Source organism: Odocoileus virginianus, chromosome 14 (assembly GCF_023699985.2).
Source record: "Odocoileus virginianus isolate 20LAN1187 ecotype Illinois chromosome 14, Ovbor_1.2, whole genome shotgun sequence".
In the NCBI taxonomy this organism is placed as follows: Eukaryota; Metazoa; Chordata; class Mammalia; order Artiodactyla; family Cervidae; genus Odocoileus; species Odocoileus virginianus.
Window position 1 is genome coordinate 31,309,227 of NC_069687.1, and position 6,000 is coordinate 31,315,226.

Here is a 6,000-nt window from a genome sequence, read left to right on the forward strand (position 1 = left end):
TGAGACACCACCTGATAAAGGGAAGAGCCCACGAGCCCAGTTAAAAGCCTGAATTCCAACATGGACTTTCTTTGATGTACTCTCATACCGACACACCCAAAGAAAACAGAACTTGCTGAAAAGAGTGAGAATTGTCCAGTCAAGAGAAAGTTTCTCCAGGCAGATATTGGCTTGAGTGTGGATAAGTCAGCCAATCAGTGATGTAACTATACAGTTCTCCCCAAAACAAAGAGGACCTGTCACTTGGGGAACATCCAGCTAGTAGACAGAGATACAGAGAAGCTGTCTTGGGGAAAGGAAAAGAGTCAGAACTTCAGACAATTAAGTTCTTTTTAGGGTGGAACCTGCTACTTGTGATTTCAGTTTTTGATGGAAACAATAGTGCATCTAATATCAGAAATATCTGCTACTTTCATTTTTTGAAGTCATTTATTTAAGTTGTAAATAAAAATCACTATAGGGAAATTATCCACACAGGTACTTTAACTAGACTCATGGGCTCTGCCCTATATCAAGTGGTGCTCACCTTAGCCCTGAGAATAAAGGATACAACATCTTAGTCTGCCATCACCAAGGGAAGAGAAAAATGAATATTTTATTTCAAAACCTCAGAAATTTTCATTGATATGTGAATACTGAAAGAAACTCTGGACTTCGATTAAAACTCAGGTAAAACTAAGAAGAACCCCCAAACTGTTTGCAGATTTTGGAGTGTTGTGTAAGTTTTTTAAAGAGATAGAGGGTCTTTTGGCAGTTTCTCAAAGCCATGGGAACCACCAAAATGAAATGATCATGTATGAAATCATTACAACTGACAGTCAAGGTGGATACAAAGGGGTATGGATAGAAGGGATATTTGATGAACAATATGGAACCCAATCTAGAAGGTGATTAACACTGTTTTCAGTTCAGTTCAGCTCAGTCACTCAGTCGTGTCTGACTCTTTGCAACCCCATGAACTGCAGCACACCAGGCCTCCCTGTCCATCACCAACTCCTAGAGTTTACCCAAACTCATGTCCATTGAGTCGGTGATGCCGTCCAACCATCTCATCCTCTGTCATCCCCTTCTCCTCCTGCCCTCAATCTTTCCCAGCATCAGGGTCTTTTCAAATGAGTCAGCTCTTCGTATCAGGTGGCCAAAGTATTTGAGTTCAGCTTCAACATCAGACCCTCCAATGAACACCCAGGACTGATCTCCTTTAGGATGAACTGGTAGGATCTCCTTGCAGTCCAAGGGACTCTCAAGAGTCTTCTCCAATACCATAGTTCAAAAGCATCAATTCTTCGGTGCTCAGCTTTCTTTATAGTTCAACTCTCACATCCATACATGACCACTAGAAAAACCATAGCCTTGACTAGATGGACCTTTGTTGGCCAAGTAATGTCTCTGCTTTTTAATATGCTGTCTAAGTTGGTCATAACTTTTCTTCCAAGGAGTAAGCGTCTTTTAATTTCATGGCTGCAGTCACCATCTACAGTGATTTTGGAGCCCCCCAAAATAAAGTAAGTCACTCTCTTAGAACAGTCTAAACAAGAGCAAAGCTGGAAATTCATCTTCAGAATTTTATAATTGATCAGACTTATTTTTCCAACAAAGCTGCTTAATTTTGGATTTTTTTTTTTAATTTAAGTTTTAGCAACTGTGATGGAGAAACCCAGAGGTTAAAGTCCCAGATTCACCCAACTCTGTCAACTGGCTGTGTGAACTCAAACAAATCATTCAAGTTCCCTGAGCTTCTGTATCCTTATCTGTCAACAGAGAAGAGCTGACCAGATTGATAAGCTTCACTTTAGCTGAAACTCTTTCAACCAGTCACGAGATTCAGTGACTCAAGAACTTCTGACATCGATATATACAATTCATGAGGTGATTGATTTTTCAATAATAATGTATAGAGGCTTGCCTGAAATAAAGTGACATCCAGATAAGGGGTAAACTATAGACAAACAAAATGTAGAATTTATTGAGATATCCAGCACTTGTATGATTCAGGGAACTCAAACCGGGCTCAACAACAACCTAGAGGGGTGGAATGGGGAGGAAGGTGGGAGGGATATTCAAGTGGAAGGGGACATGGGTGGACCTATGGCTGATTTATGTTGACGTTTGTTAGAAACCAAGATGCAATACAGTAAAGCACGTATCCTTCAATTAAAAATAAATAGGTCTAAAAATAAAATGCTTCCAAAAAATGAAGAGGGAACACTTAAAAAAAAAAGAAGATATCCAGCACTTAACATAAACACACACACACACACACTACACATTTTGTCCATTATTTCAATACTAGATTCAAAAAAGTTTTGTGCTAAGCAGTACTATACAAAGGGCATTGCCTCTTTTTGACTTGGATTGAAGAATTCAGTAATTATGATAAAAGATACCTGAGGCTAGACTTCTTCCTCTATTAGAAAGCAAAGTGACGTTATGACCATGATCCTGAAGAATCTGAGACACCCGGTGCATTAGTAAAACATGGCTTCCACCTAGGAACAATATATATCATTTTTGTGAAGATGAGAACTGAGGGTATGAAATTGATGTGGAGGTGTGGGGCAAACCAGGGTAAGATAACAGAAAGCTGACCGTGAGTAGAGAAAGATGAGTTTCTCCAGTTCCTCTTTCTCACTCTGGTTAAGCCCCAGACTGGATACCTATATTCTGCCTGCCCAGATCTTTGGCCTAGCACAATCCTCCACTAAAGATTCCCTCTTATGACTTGTGGTCTTTGCAGCAATGTAATATAATTTTGATGTTTCAGTCTTTGGAGTTCCTGATCCTAAGGCACACACTGCATTTTAGCTGGGGGCTTATGGAGATGCCATAGCCTAAAAAAAATAACTGCACTGGTAGATATTCTGGCCCAGTGCCACGCATGTGAGTGTGGAGCGTTCCTAATAGACAGTCAATCCAAGCTATTTCTGAAATTCTTCTCTTTGGACATGAATGCTAGAGTAGGAGCCAGAAATATAGAAGCTTGAGTTTGGTTCTAAGAAACAGCCATTGGACGAAAAGATGTGGAGCCACCACTTAGAGTCAAAATGCTTGAGATTCACATATATTTCCCAGGAAGTTTCTCAGTTGAATGTCTCACATCCATTAAGACAAGCAAGAAAACTGGGGGCTCCATAGGATGGGCTTGCAGTATCTTATATGCATGAGAAATTGGACATCCATCCTAGGACAATCCTGGGATCTTTAAGAAAGAGAGGCTTAATCCTTGGGAGAGATGTGAGCTCCATTACACCAATATCCTTTCTAAAATTATGTACTATCATGGGGCATTTTTCTTGCATCTGTGCGTCTCAGCAGCAGAGAAAGCCAGATCTCCAGGGAAGGGACAGACTTGCCAAAGTTGGGAAGTGGGGGTCGTTAGAGAGAGGAAAGTCCCACAGTCATCAGGTCAGTGATAGTAGTACGTGCAGGGCTCAGCTGATAAGTCGTGTCCGACTCGTGCGACCCCATGGACTATACAGCCCATCAGGCTTCTCTGTCCAAGGAATTTCCCAGCCAAGAATACTGATGTGGATTGCCATTTCCTTCTCTGGGGATCGTCCCGACCCAGGGATGGAAACCCTCGTCTCCTGAATGGGCAGGTGGATTCTTTACCACCGAGACACCTGGGAAACCCAGAGAGTGGTACAGAACGACATAGTGTGTATCTGTGGGAATTACTCTAGTATTTTATATCCATACTTGTGTTGCCTGAGGTAACACAAATTACATAAAACATAGTATCCCTGCTTAGACTGCCTGCTCTTGTCCACATTAACTGTTGGAAGAAACGGTTGCAAGGGAGAAGAGGTTGGCACAGACACAGCTGTTCACGGGGCCCTTCATAAGGGGCAAAGGTGGGGCTTCCGGCACCTGGTTAACTGCCCCAGCTCTGTCCTTGGAGTTGAGGCTGGAGGACAGTGTGCTTTCAAGAGAGAAAACTTTTTCTCCATTACCTCTTTCATTTAAAAATAGGTTTATAATAGGCGTTTTAGAAATCCCTACTATAAAAAAGGAAAAGAGTGGAATCTGTGGAAGAGGATGGTTTTGAGGTAAGAAATCATAAGTGAATTCCCAGTGTGTGAGAGGTCTGTTGTGCTCTTGTAAAAGGCACCTCATTTCCCTGACCCTCCGTTTTCCTCTCAGGAAATAAACGGGGAGGCCCAGTGACAGGAATTCTGTGATTTCTTCCAGCTCTAGGATCCCCAGGTTCTCTGGGATCTAAAAGCAAGCTAGGGAGCCCACCATCTTTTCAGGATGGGTCAAATAAAACTCTTGGAGAAACTCCATCCTCTGAGGACTCCTTATCCTGATAAAATTTCCCCTTTTGTCTTCTGTTCTCTCTGGGGCAAAAGTAATGGAAATAAAACTGGGTCCACCATGCGCAGAATCAACGGCTCCACACTCCAAAAGCTTCCATCAGCACGGGTGAGAGAGGGGCTCCCAATGCGCCACGGCCCGGGGTCCTCCCATCTGCCCGCCCGCTCAGTTTCCCAGTCAGGAAACATTCCCAGTTCGTGCTGCTGTCCCAGGAGCACCTGTCCCCAGAGCCTAAAATGGACTCCACCTTCTACTTTCTACTGGCATCTGCTGCACACCCCTCAGAAGTTCAGAGTGACGCTCTGAAAATCCCACAGGTACCGTGGAGGAGACGGCCTGGGGTCTCAAGCTCAGAAATAGACCAAAACTTCTGGCTCCCCCTGTGCCCACGGGAAGCGCATCCAGAGCAAATAAAAGAGAGGATAGGAAACTGCTCCTCTTCTCCAGGGCTATCAAATAATTTCGCCTTGGTGGTAGAGACCTCTCTCTGCCCCACAGCCCTCACCAGCCTCTCCCTCCTCCAGCCTAGGACACAAGCCCAGCCTGGAAAGCCCTATGAAAAGACCCTCTAAGGGGGTTGTTGGCATGACTCCTGGCCGGGAGCCTGGGACAGGCCTGTCCGGATTCTCCGGCCAAGCACTCACCCAGTGAGGATATAGTCAGGATTTTGGCGGCCTCTGAGAGCAGGAGCGCAGGCAGTAAATACCGAACTAGAAGAAGCACCGCTGCGCCCCCATCGTCGCTCCGGAGCCGAGCCCTAGGCTGCGCGCACGGCGCCCCGGAACCTGCGCGCCCTCCGCACGCGTAGCGCGCAGGCAGTGAAGGAAAGACGCGGGCCGGGAGCCGGGGACAGAGTTCCTGTGGGTCTTTGCTCTGTACGTCCGTCTCGCCCTTTGGCCTCTCCTCCCCAGGAAAGTACACAAATGGATATTCTGTCCTCACCCTCCCTAAACCTGGGCACCGGGAAGGAGGGATTAGTGTGCTGATCTTTAACCCTCTCAAGTCCACCTGATCACCACACCTTCCGGATAGAAAAACACTCTGAACCAGTAATGGTAGGGACCTTAGGAAATCGCATCGAAGAAAGTTATACCTCCAAATGGTGCCGACCCAACTCCCTTTTAGGATTCCATCCGGAAGTTATGGGACCCCATCTCCTTTCGAACTGCTCTAAAGATCTCCTAGGGCCTTCGGAACGCCCCATCTCCCTGGTACCGGCTTAAGATCTCTGCTGGTTGTCCCACTCTCAGGATCTCAGAAGTTAATTACCAAAGGAAAGTAACTTACCTTTATTGCTCAGTTTCTTTGGAAAGTACTGAATAACCCACTCTTGAAAGTTGCTGGTGTAGTGGTTTAAACACCTCTGGAAGTCCAGGTTCAGAAGACTGAACCTCTAAAAGCTGAAACTATAATTCTGAATGAGAATCATAAAATAGGATTGGTGAGCACCAAGATGTTCTGTTTTTATAAAAGTATGAAATTTTTCTTTAGAAAAAATTATAAACTCTCCTAATAATTATTTCATTTTTTTCCCTCCAAGTCCCTCCCTCTGTGTTTGGGCTATACTGTTTGAGGCTATGTGATTATATGCATTGTTATTGTGGTTTAGTCTCTCAGTCATGTCCAACTCCTGCAGCCCATGGACTGTAGCCCGCCAGGATTTCCCAGAAAAGAATACTGGGG

The 6,000-nt window shown here is 44.6% G+C and overlaps 1 pseudogene; it reads right to left on the reverse strand.

Moving 5' to 3' along the window:
* Positions 1–5,198, reverse strand: part of LOC110145884 (UDP-glucuronosyltransferase 3A1-like) — a 35,326-nt pseudogene extending 30,128 nt beyond the window's left edge.
* Positions 5,199–6,000: the final 802 nt, after the last annotated feature.